The 15,907-nt window shown below is 41.8% G+C and overlaps 1 protein-coding gene across 3 annotated transcripts in view; it reads right to left on the bottom strand.

Moving 5' to 3' along the window:
* The window catches only part of LOC117267086 (rho guanine nucleotide exchange factor TIAM2), a 136,789-nt gene that overhangs the window by 87,519 nt on the left and 33,363 nt on the right, over positions 1 to 15,907 (bottom strand). The gene's annotated exons all lie outside the window — the stretch shown is intronic.

The following is a 15,907-nucleotide window of genomic DNA, read 5'->3' as shown; positions in this document are numbered from 1 at the left end:
ATGTCTTTCTTGGGGATAAACATCAGTTATTATGGCGGGTCTGTCAAGCTTTTGATTTCTCAATGTTGTAAGAACGATACTCAACATAGTTTGGGAGGTGGTGTCTTTTTTTTAGCCCTTTCAAAAACAAAAAGTACAAGGAAAAGATTATAGTGTGTTTAACTGCTCTAACGTAAGCCACAAATGTTAGCATTGTCCGGCTAACTAGCTTGCATTATTTTGAAGGCCACGGAGGATATCATTAGCTAACTACATTAGTCTATGGGATCGTAGGGTCATGACTAGTTCACCTACTTTGTTGTACACTGTATGGAAGCCAGTTCAAGAAAGCAAGCAACATTAACGCTAACATTAGCATCTCTGTCCTGCATTTAATTGGATTTTGGGAAGTTTACACATCAGCAAACCCAGGCAGCGTTACCTGAGTTAGCGTTACATTTGCCAAACACTAAAAGCCTTGTATTTTTAATGTTAAAACTAAAGCACTGCACCAAGTGTTTCTATTTACCCTGCAATACAAGAAAAGTGCTGTTTCTGGAGGAACAAGCCCTCAGGAACAGCGCCGAGCTTTGAAGCCAATTTTGCATAGTGGACACCGTGGAATTACAACCTCTGGGTCCGTCATGTGCTGCCACGGGGCCTAAAAGACTTTTTTATCTTAGACTTACATTGTCAAAGAGATGTCTGTAAATCAGCAGATACAGTTTTTTAGCATCACACCCCAGTGAAATGATACGTATCACTAATTGTAATTTGAACCATTTGGTCGGATGACATTTCGGAAGTCTAGAGGAGCTGCAAGACTAAATTATTTTTATCCTCAATTCCGTTCAAGTCATTACGCTTGCTCTATGGGCCCCACAACGTGGAAGATCTGGGTCATTTCATTCTGTGGAAATTGAGCTTTTTTGGCTTCATATGCCACTAGGGAATGAACAGTGCCCTTTCCCCAAAACTGTATCCAGATCTCTTTATACATCTATGATGAGGATACTAACTTTTTTTTTTTTTTTTTACCAGGGACCCTTCTTCAGGGTTCTCATTTCAAAAAATAGTCATTCAGAGGCAGTGGCAGTTTTAGCCAGCAAATGTAGCTAAAATTAGCATAATTATTGGCTAGCTAGCTACAGCTGATTAAATCCTCCAGCATCAGTTGCCATTTCAGCCTGTAAAATATTATATGGTAATGCCAGGGTTATAACTGTAAACTGTATAGCCTATGTATGTGTGAGAACAGAAATGTTGACAGATGTAGCAACAGTTTCTCACTGATGTCAACTTCCTGATAGCAACTGCAGACCTCTGAGAAAACTGTGACCACGCTGTAAAAAACATGCATCAAGAAAATATTATAGGCTGGAAACCTTACATGTCACTGGAGCTTTATGTTAGGCTCAGTAGGCATTGAGTGACGGCGAGATTAATATTTAGGTCCATTTCAAAAGGCGTGTTTCTTGTTTTCACGTGGGAGAAAAGCACTCAACACGTTTCCATTTTGCAGCAGCAGGTCTCCCATGGTGTTTGTTTTCTACAGCGGCCTTTTGTGTGTGTGTGTGTTTACCTATTAGCCTATTTAGCTAATAATAGCTAATGGATGTGCAATGTGAGACTTTTCATTTGGGCTGTGAAATCGGATTAGTTCTCCTGTGTGCTGTGCTGTGATGTGTACGTGTATGTGTATGTGTGTGTGTGTGTGTGTGTGTTTGATTTGTGTGTATAAAGGTAACTCTTTCATGGAAAGGGCAGAGCATCCTATTCAGAATACAATTGGGAGGGTGGGAGGGAGCATGTGTTTGCATGAACAGGTAGTGCACAAAATAAGTGAAACACCAAACAGTATAGGATATGAAGTATGTCATTGCCCTTAAAGAGCTTCTTGTGCTGCTGTTGTACAAATCCCCAAACTGTGGGTAACGGGATATGGGAGCTTTTTATAAGAGGGAAAGGCTCCAGGTCTTTCAATCCTAAACAGGTTTAATGTTGTTTAGGTCTGGTGATTTGACAGGTCACAGGAAGCATTCGAGTGTACACTGATGTTCCCAATGTGAGCAACTCCCTGAATCCAAGGGGCCTTGAAAGCACCAGGCTGACTGTCAAATAGTTTGTGCTAAAAATAACTTGTTTTAAGCTCTGTTATGTTATTTAATCAGGTTACCTAACAGTAAATATTTTGACCCCAGGCAGGTTAATCCAGCCACATTCATAGGAGATGAGCAACATTATTTTTCCTGTTGGGGCTCCAGGTTTGGCTCATATTTGTCCCGAGCTAATAACCCTCTAATTATGCTCTAGCACAAATTTACATTTTTTATCAATTGATTTATTCCTGTTGATGAAGTTTGACTTGTGTCATTGGATCTTTTTTGGCACTGTAGCCAGTTCAGCAGTTTAACTGAAGGTTAATGTACCAGTCAAGTTCCGTGTCAATAGGACTCCAGTGCTCCATGTTAACAATTAAAGTGAAAATATACTTTTTTTTTTGCTTTTACTTCTCACTATGAAGTAAATGTTGATTGCACAATGTACTGGCTATAGAATAATGACACCATCTGCATTTAGATTAGTTCCCTATAAGCCTCGTTTTCATTATGCAATTCTGCCTGCTAAAGGGTATGATCTTCCAGGAAATTGAAGATCTTAATTTACAGCACAGAGGAAGTACATCAAGCATTGCGCAACCCAAACAGAAAGAGAATAACACTTCTGTTTTCCCGGTAGCTATCAGTGGCTAACCCCAGATATAACTGTAAACTATTTTGTTGTGTTAACTCTTAGCGAAATGCTGAGTTAATTTAAGCTCCCTCTGATGAGCAGTGAGAAGTGTATCTAGGGCTTTAATTGTGAAAAGAAAGAATTAAAAGAGTGAAGCTGTAATGCGCTGCTGCTAACCATGTGGGAAGCACTAAAAAAAAATAGACTGACGCCTTGGTTCACACTTGTGATTTTTTTGTGATCCTGTGATTTTTGTTACTTTTGTGAGTACAAGCACAACTCACAATGCTTCGCTACAGTATCAGTGTACGTTTTTTATGGTAACTATCCCCAGTAGCAGAAATGGCAGACGATTGAACAACCGAAAAAACGGTGGAACTGTGGTAGTTGCTAGGCAATCTGTGCAATAATACTACTTGGAAAGGCCTGGGGGGAAAAGTTGAAAAGTCTTCTGTTTCCACTTTACATGGATTACATATTCAATTGAATATTACATAACAGAAGCCATTTTAACAGTAAAAACAAGAATTTTGTAACAGCGTTGACTCTAAATGGAAATATTTTAAAATTCAGTGCAGACAAGTCGAGAGACAAGTCTGGTAGTTTTGCATAGATGCAAAAAATGTACCTTTTGAAAGTTTATCTTTGACCTGTTTGAAGTGAACAGCAGATGAGTGCAGCTCCAAATATAAGCGGTGGCCACATCAGATATATTAGGCTAATATTGAACTTTAAAAACGTACAAATCCACATCCCATATAATACAAACCACAAAGCATTCATTAAAAACTAATTGTCAGGCCTCTTTTACAGCTGACACACACCACTAATTGGTACATTGGTTACTTTGCCTGTGTAGCTGCCCTTGTAATTATGACGATGATGAAAGCTATTTGTCTCATATGAAAGGTTTCTGTTATTTTGTCCGACTCCTGTGTTTATGTATATGTATACCTGCTCACCGACTGCATGGCAACTAAACTATAATAAGATCCAAGTTGTGATAAGGTGGAATATCCTTTAACTGGTGCATGTTTTCTATCCACTTTACTCCCCATCCCAGCCCAGAGTGGTCTTGTCTGACTGGGATCATCTTCCCAACACAGTAACTCTTACACTGGAGAAGAGTGCCTGATTCATGTTTCTCATTTTCTCCCTGGTGTCCCACGTGACACTCGGGGAGGGGGGATAAGATGGGGGAGAAAGAGAGAAGTTGGCATACTGTCTGCTTACTCATTAGCTACGACTTCCTCCTTCGCCCGTCAAACATTCTGCACCAACCCCCCGACCCTCCTCTGATTTCCCTACCACAGTCATTATTGGCTCCTGTTCTGAACTTAGCTTCTATTTCAAGTTTTGTTTGAATATCACTTCCTGATTCGGTCTAATTTGAATTCTCTGACTCAAACCAAACACAAACAGCTTCAAAAGGAGAGCATGTGTTGCAGGGAAGTTGTACTGAATCATTTTGTACAGGCAGCACACTTTTTGTGTCTATTGTTTGACATCAGTGCACACTGCAGACTCACTCATGTTTTCCCGATCATTACTTCTGGCGTTCTCTTTCTCGTTAGCAAACGCTGTGCTGAAAAAGCGACATTACCCAAAGTAAGAAGACTTGACATGTTAGCAGCAAAAAGCTGTTTGTGTTTTATTTTTAATACAGAGTCAATACAGTGCCATTAAAACACAATTATGTATATATATTCAGGCAGCCCGACTCCCTCAAATGCAAACACACATTTAGAAGGAAACTAAAAACAGAGAAAATAGTCCCTAACAGTCATGGGACAATGGGCACAGATATGTAAATGGCCCCACCACCTCTTCTTAATAGGAGCTAGGAGCTTTTTTGTATTTTGCATCCCTTTGTGATTTTTTTGGTGTATTTTTGGTCATTTTGTATCTCTTCAAAGTCATTTTGTGTCTTTTCTTTGTGGTTGTGGTTGTGTGGTTTGCCCCTTTTTATTGTAAATTTGTGTCTCTTTGCCATTCCCTTGCATATATTTGTGGTCATGTTGCATCTCCTGCTGGTCGGTACATGTTAATTTGAGTGATATTTTGTAGTTCAGGGCCTCTGACACTTTGGGCATACCTGCAACAACACTTAGATTTTTCTTTACAGCTACTGAAACCTCTTTGTTGTTCCTTTGAGACTTTTACGCACAACATATAAAATGTAAAAGTGTTATGAGTAGTTCAAGAAAAGACACATGACACAACATTTTTGTTCGTTCTGACAGTCACTATGTCAAATAAGGCGATTGTGGAGTCATAAAATCGTGCCATGAGTTGGCCGACAGACATGACAGACTACACAATGGTCCATGACCAATCATTCCTGGTTGTCTATCGCGACGTGTGCGATGTCATCGGGTTATTCTTGACATATTTTTGTTGTAATTACTATTACTTCAGTCACTGTGGCTGTTCATGTGCCAGCCGAAAAGTTATTGTAGTAATAGAAAAAGTGCCACCAGTTGACAGGAGCTACGTTTGAAGTACCACCTGCGAATTATACAAGTCACTGAATCCTCCACAACAAGTTCCTGCAAATGTTTCACAATAAAAGCCTGTTTAGAATATGAAGGGATTCTCTCAACTGAAATTATAATGAGCTTTTAATTTTAAACAGATACAGGAAGTGTTAAGAAATATACAGATGGAATAATAAATACCGGCCCGTTTATAATGTAGTCTGTTTCACGTGAAGCTGGTACCCTCTGCAGTTGTGGCAAGTAAAAGCCCCGCCAGTGGCTTAATGGCAGTACTCACTGGGTTTAGCTTAAGTGTTTCTGCTGTTTCATGCTATCATTTTTCCCTTTCTACTGTGTCATGGTAACATCCATCCAAAATCCCAAATCAAACATGCTAGACTTTCTGTTGGGACGTCGTGAGGCTTCCCAGGCGTGGCATCAGTTGTCGTCTGCTATGACACACTACACAAGATAAAACGATGGATTATTGCACACAACACTCATTGTCATTCACAATACGAGCCGACACTGTATGTCACTGCGTCGGGCTATAATTGGGCTGATACCATGTAGTATGTAGTATGAACACGGCATAACTGGTGATTTCCTTCTAAAAGGATGAATTCATTTAAGGTGATTTACCTGTAGTTTGAAGGGTAATTTACTGCTCTCTATAGACATGATGAAAATGAAACCAAAAAATAACCTTCATGCTCTTTTTTTAAACTGACTTTTTAGTTGGTTTCATGAACTAGGCTCCGATTGATAGGGTTAATTTACCAGGGAATCTGCCCAGACAGCAACACGGTTCACTGAGAAGTAAAAAAAGGAGTGGAGAACAAGAGGTGAGAGGCAAATGGTCAGAGGGATAAAAAAGGATAAAGGGAGGAAGCAGAGTGAAGGAGTAATGAGGGGGACAGTCCTACAATGGAGAGATGGAGGGAAGAGAGAATACATGCAGAATGGGAGAGGACAAAGTGAGGAGTGCAGCGTCAGCTCTGCTCATCACTCATTTGTCATTTCATTTGCAGAGGCTGCAGGGCAAAGAATGTCGAGTTTTCATATCACATCAAAAGAGGACAAATGGTCCCAGAGCTTAGAGCGAAGGGAAAAAAGGGATGAACGGAGGACAGACAAAAGGTATACAGACTTTATTTTAGAAATTAATAATATGATGATCATCTGCTGTTGGTCATGTTTGCCCACAGGTTTATTTACAGCTACATTTCCACAAGAATTGACAGGAAGGAATGAAAAGAGGGACAGAGAGGAAGAGAGTGTGAGAGCATTTCCTCTACATCTTCGCTAGGTCATGGACTTCTCAACCCTGATTACAGACGCACACACACACACACACACACACACACACACACACACTCTCTCTATCTCTTACACACTCTGGTGTGACATCTGCTGTGGATAGGCCCTGTCACACTGCAGTCTCTGCTGGGGCCAGCCGTCACAGATGTTCTCAGCAAGGTCCTTCCCCTCCAGTCCATCCCTCCACCCTTGGGAGAGTTCAGAACGGCGGTCCGGAGAGACACGGAGACAGGAAATCTGTTCTTTTTCTATTTAACAGGCCAGTGGATCCATATTACACACACAGATACACACACACACACTTCCTCACTGCCAAATTAAACAACATGAAGACAGATTTATTCAGAAGTGTGTGTTTCATGAATGTACTGTAGCATTTTTGTAGGTGTGTGGTTTTTCTTTCTGTGTGTGTGTGTGTGTGGCGGTGCGAGTGTGTCGGCGTGTGAGATCAAGGGAGAAAGTGTGTCTGTGTACCTGATATGTGTGGGCGGGATAATAGAAAGAGGTTTTGTGTGTGAAAGTGGAGGAAGATTGTGTAGGTGTATGAGAGAAAGTGTAAATGTGTGTGAGTGTGCGGTTGAAAAAAGTGAGAAAAAAGTGTGTATTTGCTTTTTTGTGTGTATGTGTGACAGCCTGGAGATCCCTAATGCCTGCTGGTCATTAATAAACATGATCATGAATGTTTAATCCCCATCAGCATGGTGGCAGGGAAACCCTCGTGGGTGATATTGACAAAGTCGCACACACACACTATCACATGCATACACTGGACAGATTGGAAGAGCGGCAGGAGGGAGGACTGCAGCGCTCAACGCAGGGTTAACTACTCGTAGGCAGGACACTGTCTTTCTTCTTCTGTCTTAACATGTCGGAAGGTGAGAGTTTAACATGTTTTACTCACAAACCTCCAAATGAATCTCAACATAAAGGGCTTTCTGTGTGTCTAGAGATGGTGCAGTCCGACCACAAAGAACCGATTCATTACATGTGGGATAAACAGATAGTTTCTGTCAGGTTTAGCCACTGGGACTCATCTTTCATCGGGAAACCAGAAAAGTTTCCCTTATTTCAGGAATATGATAAGAATGAGTATCTTGAAAGAAGACAAAGTAGTGTTAAGATAAAGATGTTCTGCAGAGCAATTACTTTCCTCAAAATTGCGGAATTAAAATTAGGCTGATAAAATATTAAATTGCCTCTTATTTCAAAGAGCTGAATCAGTGTCTGATTAAGGTTGTCTGCACATGGTTCTCAACACAGAGGTGGCTGAGCTGGGGCTATCAGGTGCTAGTGGTAATGGCTAACGCTAAAAGTGCAAACAGTGCTAAGACAGCAACGGTGCTGAAAGAGCTACAGTGATAACCTGGGTGGATGGGTGGGTGGGGGGGGGGGGGGGGGGCCAATGTCACATAGTGGCAAAACAAGGAATTACAACATCTGGGTCCGTCACATGATGCCATGGGGCCCATAAAGATATTTTTCCATAGACTTATGATGTGAAAGAGGCGTCTGTAAATCAGTGGATAAATTTCTTTGAGGGTCACAGCCCCCATGAAATCACTTGTTCCACTATCAGGATTTGATCCATTTTTGTCTGATAACTTTTCTAACATCAAGAAGAGCCGTACGATTGAATCATTTTTGTCCCCATTCAAGTTTGTGGGAGGGCTAAACTGGAAGTTAGCCATTTGGCCGCTGTACGTCCCTAGTGTGCTTGCTCAATGTGCCCCACAGTGGAGAAGATCAAGCTTTTATGGCTTCATGCACCACTTAACATCCTCAGGACGTCATTACTTAACTATATCTTTACAAAGCAAAAGTTGTTTGGTGCCATTTTAATGCTCTGAGTATCATTTACAGTTCCTTTAAAGATGCTGATATTAGCCACTGATATTATGCATGTTTCTGGATGAGCTGTTTTATCTTGGATAACAGAAACATTTTGATGACACCATCCGTCTGTAATATGATGAATGGGATGTTGGAATAGAAATCAATAAATCAATAGATTTCAGTTATCCCGATCAAAGCCAGCATGTCTCTTTCAGTGTCTTCAACAGGTTGTTGTTTGACAGCACTGCAGCATGATGTCACTCTGTGTGCTTTGGCTTTATTATTATGCATGGAAGGGGAGCTTTTTTTAAAAACCAAAAAAAGGTCACCATGTAAAGGATCACTTCACACACACTGTGTAATTTCCACTTGAATAGTCTATGAAAACTGTTGACAGTGTGTTCTGTGGATAACCCAAAGTAAATGGGTCACTGTTTCTGGAAATAGATGATGCAGCTGAATTTTTTACAGGAAATCTTTTAATTCTGTGAGTGCCACAAGTACAATATGTCTCAGATCAAAACATGGATCCCAAAATCCCAAACTAGGGCTGGGCAATATATCAATATTAAATCAATATCATGATATGAGACAAGCTATCAACTTTGATTTTGGATATCATATGGTAGATGCTGTCTTTTCCTGGGTTTAAAGGCCTCATTACAGTGAAGTGATGTCATTTCCTGAACTTACCAGGCTGATCTACTGTTCTATTGTTTGCCTTTACCCACTTATCAAAAATCAATCAAAAATCTCATAGTATTAATATTTTGTGAAAGCACGATAGTCAGCCCTATAATATTGTTCCAACATCAAGGTATCTGGTCAAAAATATTGTGATATACTCCATATCGCCCAGCCCTAACCCAAACTATCTGCATAGTCAGACACCAGTAGAGGTAACTGAGGAGGTTTTGTGTAATATTGACCCAAAATGGAGGCAGCTTCCCTCCAAAGAGCTCCAGTATCTGCCTTCAAAACCCCCGAATCAGTCGTGTCAGACGTGATATTTGGTGGTGCGTGATAAACACGGTTCTAAAACATCAGTAAAAGACACAACCAGGTTTGATCACAGCCCCTTGATCCTTACAAATCTGTCGACTTTCTCCCTAACCCTCCTCCCCCTCTACTGCATGATTCTGGTGAGTCAGGAATTTCCTATCTTTTTAATTTGACACCGTCTGCTCCGTCTCTTGTGCACACTTCTGAGTGACGCCTCCGACTCTCAGGAGGGAATCTGCTTCTTGCCGTGGTAAACAAACAGGCAGACAACTAGGAGGCCTTCAGGGCTAATTACCAGCTAGCTTCTTCCACCATACTAACAAACAGCACGGGGGGAGCAAAGCAGACTGGGGGCGAACAAATAGAGTCATATGTGTGGGCAGGTAGACGCTCACACTCGCTATAGCGCTTAATGGAAACAATGAGGCTTGTTTTGCCAGTTGATGAGCCAGGTGTCACATCTGCAGGAAGAAGCTGAGTCAGCCTTTAATAACCAGCTTTTATAAGGTCGTCTTTCCAAATGATGACAGACACGTGAATGGAGGCAATGGAGCCAGAACAAAGAGGATGTAAAATGTCTGCTACATAATAAGGCCGTGTGAACATGTGTGCTGGGGCTTTATCACACACCTTGTGTAGCTGCGGAGGAGTGCAAGAATGAGACTACATAATCAGAAAAATGATGTACATGCTGTGGGAGGTTGGTTAAACGAGTGTGTATGACTGCAATATGTGCATGGGCCCACTCGTATGAGAGCGGCGCTGATGTAAGACTGACAGCTGGAGGCTGCAGCCCGTAACCCGCCTGTCTTTACTGATACATTTCATGTTTCCCCCCATATCCAGGCACAATGTGCTGCGCTGTCAAACGCTCGCTCAGCTTGCTCAGCATCTCAGCACACCTCCCTCCCTGCATATCTCCCCCTCTTACCCGCCCTCCTCTCCCAAACACACACACGCGCATATCCCTTGTTTTTGTGTTGGCAGATTTAATAAGCTCCCCTGTCACCCACATTACACACAACACTCCGCCTGCTGTGAATCATGGCTGGATCCTCTCTGAAAATCAAGGAAAGATGTTTGTTTCTCATTCTCATCTCCTTGACTACCCTGTCCTGCATTTTTCCCAGACTCCTCCCTGTGTCTTTGTGACCCTTAACCTCCTGCAATGACCCCACACTCGCCCCACGACAAGCGTGGACAGTTTGAGACGAGAAGCAGAAGCACTGACAGAGCTTTTCTGATGAGACAGACATTTTTGGGCAGATAGTCACATGTAAACAAATGATGTATGTTTACAGATATTTGTGTACTGAAATGGGGCCACTAACAGGAATGATTAGGGACTAACAATGTGAACAGAGACAACAGTAGCAGACATCAATCCTAAACTGTAAATGTACTGTCTCCGCCTGTGTAAACCATGTTCGCACTAATGGGTTTCATTCTGGTTGCAATGCGGCACGGCTGACACACTGCCAATACACGCGCAGTTAGTTATGTGTGTAGGAGAAGGTGACAGGCATGTAGACCACTGATAACACACACACACACCTCCTCCGTATGCAAATAGACACCAACTTGGCACACACAGTCTCTCTCTCTCCTCCTGCTCCTGGCATGACGTAAAAAAGAAAATAACTTGCTACCAAATTTTTATTAGCCCCAAGAGAGGATGAAAGTTGAGAGAAAAATGAGACATATTGCTACTTTGAAAAACAAAAGTGGAGCAGCACTCACTCTGTAGAGGAGAACAATTGACAATATTAGGTAGAAATAAGTCTGGATTGGATGAACTTCTGCAAATCACTGGGGAGCCTCAGACACATCGACACATATGCTGACAAGAGCCTACAGCCATGTTTTTGATGTTCCTCATTTGCTGTGAAGTAAATGTTATAATTGGCCACATGGTGGTGTCAAAATAAAGGCCTCTGTTAACCTTCTTCAAAAGGGTTTATCATTTGTGCATGAAAGCGTTATGGGACGTGTGTCGCAGTATTGCATTTTATCTGTGTGAGGATGGTAATGTCAGTGTGTTGGGTTTTGTGGGTAAAGATGTGAAAACTAGCTAGATAGAAGTAAACTATTATTTTTAGCCATGTTAGCAGACTGGCTCTAGATATGGTCAGTTGGTGTCCGTCCAAGTATCAACCTCCAAGGCTGAAAAATTAAACCAACATACAAGTGCCAAAAACTGCAGTTCATTGAATGGCCACTTGAGGCTGGCTCAGAAAGTGAGTCAATCCCGATAGACCCCCTTGCTAAAAAATGCCCAACTTTACAGCAGAAATAAATATGTTTAAAGCTTGGTACAAAAATGGTTTTGGTCTCTATAGCTACTTTCCCTGTTCATGACGACTGTACAGGTGGTGAATTTTTATATAACTAAGAATCCAAGAAGGTGATGGCCTCAAAACGGGAGTCTACAAAATAATTGGTGACGTTACAGTAGCTACGTCCATTATTTTACCCAGTCTATGGGTTCACCTCTTTAGTATGGACTGAAATAGCACAATAACTTAGATGAATTGCTATGAAATGTTGTCAATTGCATTCATGGTCCCCAGAGGATGAATCCTACTGACTTTGGTGAGTCCTACTTTTCATTTAGCGCCACCAGCTGGTCAAAGTTTTCACTTATCCAGTAATGTAATTTAATATTGAAGGGATGGATTGGCACAAACTTTTGTACAGTCACAGTCCCCTCACTTTGGTGAACCCTTGACTCATCCTGTAGCCCCACCATGAAGTTCATTTGTGTCTCTGTTGAGATGAATTGTACTCACTTTGTTTATCCTGAGTTGTCATTTAACACCACCATCAAGTAAAATTTTTCAACTTATTCAATATTTTAGTTCATATATAATCATTGCAAAACTATGACAACGCAGTCAGTGTCAGCTGCACTTTGTATTTAGTGCTGAATAGCAAATGTTAGCAGGCTAACACACTAAAGTAAAATGGTAAACTTTGTAAACATTACTCATGCTAAACACCAGCATGTCTCCAATGCCGCATCCAAAATAGCACACTATGCACTACGTACTCAGTAGAGCTGCCATGATTAGTCGACTAATCGATGACTAATCGACTATTAAAATAATCGGTGACTATTTTAGTAGTCGACTTATTGGTTTGAGTTATTTTTCATAGAAAAGTACAATAAAAGTACCCCAAAATACTCTTACTGCAGCTTCTTACGTTCAGATATTGGCAGCTTCACACACTCTCCCGTGACAGTGAACTAAAACCCTTTGGCGTGAGTATGAAACAAGACATTAGATGACGTAATTTTGGGGTTTGGGCGAGACAGACCGTCATTTTTCAACATTTTAACACATTTTTCGATGAAATGATTAGTCGACTAATGGAAGAAATAAGCGACAGATTAGTCGACAATGAAAATAATCGTTAGTGGCAGCCCTAGTACTCAGTATGTGTACTACTCTACAACATAGGTTTTTGTGTGAAAAAACAGCAGTGGGTTATGCATCTTTTTGGAGACACTAAACTAAACTACACTTCATCAGAGCCTCCTTGCCATTTGGAGATGTGTAACCATGGTAAGAATATTACACCTGGCAAAGTGAATTCTTATACTTACACTTATATTGAAGCTTTACTGATGTTACAGAGCTGCCTTGGTTGCTGTTCGCCATTGTCTGTTATGTGCGTTGTTGTCTACCACATTGCATTGTGGGACATTTAGGTCAGCATGGTGTCCAGTGTTTGCCTACTGTTATATTTCACTGGAAATAATTCGTATTATTGGTTTCATACTAAGGTGTCGGACATGTAAAAAAGTCTCACATTGTGTTTTAGTGTACTAAATAGCATGTTAAGAGTTTTGTACGCTTGTTTGTGAACGTCATTTCTTTACAGATTAAAATCATCAACAAATTAGTACTAAACACTAATTATTGTTGACTGATGAGGATGTGATACATTTAATGTCAGCACCCAATTGCATGGTAATCCACCCAACAATTGTTGACACATTTCACTGAAATCCAAAAATGTCAACCTCAGAGGTGCAACAGGAGAAGTCAGGGGATCACCAAAGTCATTAGGATCAATCCTCTAAGCACTGTGGATACCAAATATGATATTGTTGTTGACAGTTGTTGAGACAGATGTCTCAACCAAAGTGGTGGGCAGACAGACTGCTAGTGCGGCTAATCAAAGAAGAATTTTGATGGACATGTTCAGTAAGACTAATACTACAAAGGAGCCACATTACCATTAGGCTACACTTACAGAAGCTGTCTGAAAGCAGAGAACTAATAAATGTGTGTACAGGCTTCTCTACCAAGTAAGAGCTGTCTTGGGTGTATCCATTAAAAGATACAGAACAAAAGCATAGGATATATATTCAATACAGCTGCAAATGACTGAATGTCAATCACCTGATATATATTCATTTGCTGTTTTGTGTGTCTTTGATTTGATGAAGGCCATAATGGCCACAGCATCAGCTTCACATCTTCCTCAGAGTGAGTGTTTTGTTTTATTTGGCTGCATGAATTAAAATTCCAGGAGCTTAAAAGAGCAGCAAGTGAGAACCTGGGGACTTCAGTTTGAGTCCAAATGTTGGCAGGTACACACTCTGCTAAAGTGCCCCTGAGCAAGCCAGTGAATGCTCCCCAACAACTAGCTCCAGGGCTGCCGCTGCTCTGACTTCCTGCACTCACACTTCCCCATGGGGTGGGGACTTTGTGACCTTGCTGCCTCTCTCAGCCAATTTTCAGCAGGGTGCGGCCTGCAGCAGGGGGGTGGGGGGGTGGGGTGGGGGGGACTCATGACTAGGCTGAGTTCCTGGGTTAAAGGAACTTTGAACACCTCTGCCCAGTCTGGAAGAGTCTGCTGGCTCTGATAACGGAGAGCCGGGCCGAGAGTGGTTTCTTGAAGGCAGAGGAAACTTACACACGCTCCCACAGTGGTGAGTAATTACTGTGGCTGCAGAGTGTGAGCCGAGATAGGGGATTCCTCTCCTGCATAACTAGGTGGACTGAAGATAAATGACTGTTTTTTTGCTCTAACTCAATCTCTCATGCTCATTTATTCATGCGAGCAGCCACGCCAACGCTCTCCACTCGGCACAGACTCCACCATGTGCAAATATGATATCTGGGTATCTGGCCATGGCTGATAGATAAAGGCTGATTTTAGTCTGAAGGCTTTGGGAGGCCTAATCAATAGCTTTAATCAATTAAGAATGCAGCAACTGAGAAGCTGGAGAAAACGGGCCAAGTCTCAACACTAAAAGGACCTCATTCCATTTATCACAGCGCTCCTGTATCGATCTGGAAAAGGTATGGAAAGAGGTATCTGACGAATTAATTTCAGCACGGTGGCACCATGAAGATTCCGCATGGCAGCAATTTTCTCTGCCCTCATCCTTACACCGAGCCTGTTGTCGTTTCAAAGAAGGGAATTTCATGTGTGGATTTACTCCGCCGTGGCACTGGTGGGCTTTTATTTGTCTCAGCGAGAGTGAAGCACAGAAGGTAAGAGAGGTGAGCACTGCAGATTTCGAGCTGTCGCACTCCAAGAACCCAGTCTGCACAGAGAGCAACACTCCTCTGACTGCCCTAATGGTGAGAGCTGCAGTACCATACTGACCTCAAATGGTCAGACGTGGTACTGACACTACAGACGCACAGGCTGTGGTCTTTTTAATGGCAACAGGAGAACAATATTTGTTGTTGAAATGCACCACTTGTCTTCAATATCACCCAAACTAATTAAAATGCTCCTTATAGAGTAAATTATGACCTGAAGTTGGACATCTTTAAGCATCAAACTAGGAGATTTTATGATTTCCCCACGTCATATTAAAACTAATTTACAAGCTAAATTCTAACCCTCATCACCCTGTATAATTGACTTCCTCACAGCAGGGGAACGTCTCTGTCTCTGTCTCTGACCTACAGCAATAACCACACATTAGCACTACCAAATGGGCATGAACTAGCACTGTATTATTATTCCATCCCATTATAGTTTGGGTGCTCTCATTAGTTGCCCATGCTGGGGTAATCCTCAACTAAAAGGTCAGGCCCACTTTGCTTTGTTCCCATGGGCTTGAGTTTATATGGAGTATAACATGGCAATGATGTGCAAATGGCTTGGCACAGGACCACCATTAGACTCAAGGGTGAGTCACAACTGTGCCTGTTGTTAGTTATAGTGGCTTTAATATGAAGCTTGCAGAGGAAGAAATGCACATATCAGAGCCTCATCCACATTAGCAGACATGCCCTTTGTTCTGCCGCAGATAGATAACTGAAGGATGCTAGCCTTCCATGGATTGAGGATTTCTTTTTATTGCTGTCCAAGGCAGAGCTAGCCAACTGCTGTGTACATGTGTGCCTGTATCAGGGCAGATAACACTTGATTCAAAGTCTCAGCCTGTCAAATCTTTCTGTGGGGAGGTCATCAGGAGGCTCGACCTGGCTGACTGCCCGGGCCTTAGAGAGTCAGGTGAGAGCTAGAAATTTATAGTGAGTCCTCCTCGGAGACACACAAGTGGGTATTTTCAGCCCAGCTTATGGGTCTCT

Source organism: Epinephelus lanceolatus, chromosome 15 (assembly GCF_041903045.1).
Source record: "Epinephelus lanceolatus isolate andai-2023 chromosome 15, ASM4190304v1, whole genome shotgun sequence".
Classification (NCBI taxonomy): Eukaryota; Metazoa; Chordata; class Actinopteri; order Perciformes; family Serranidae; genus Epinephelus; species Epinephelus lanceolatus.
The sequence above is the reverse complement of the archived record's forward strand: the minus strand, read 5'-3'. Positions and strand labels throughout refer to the sequence as shown.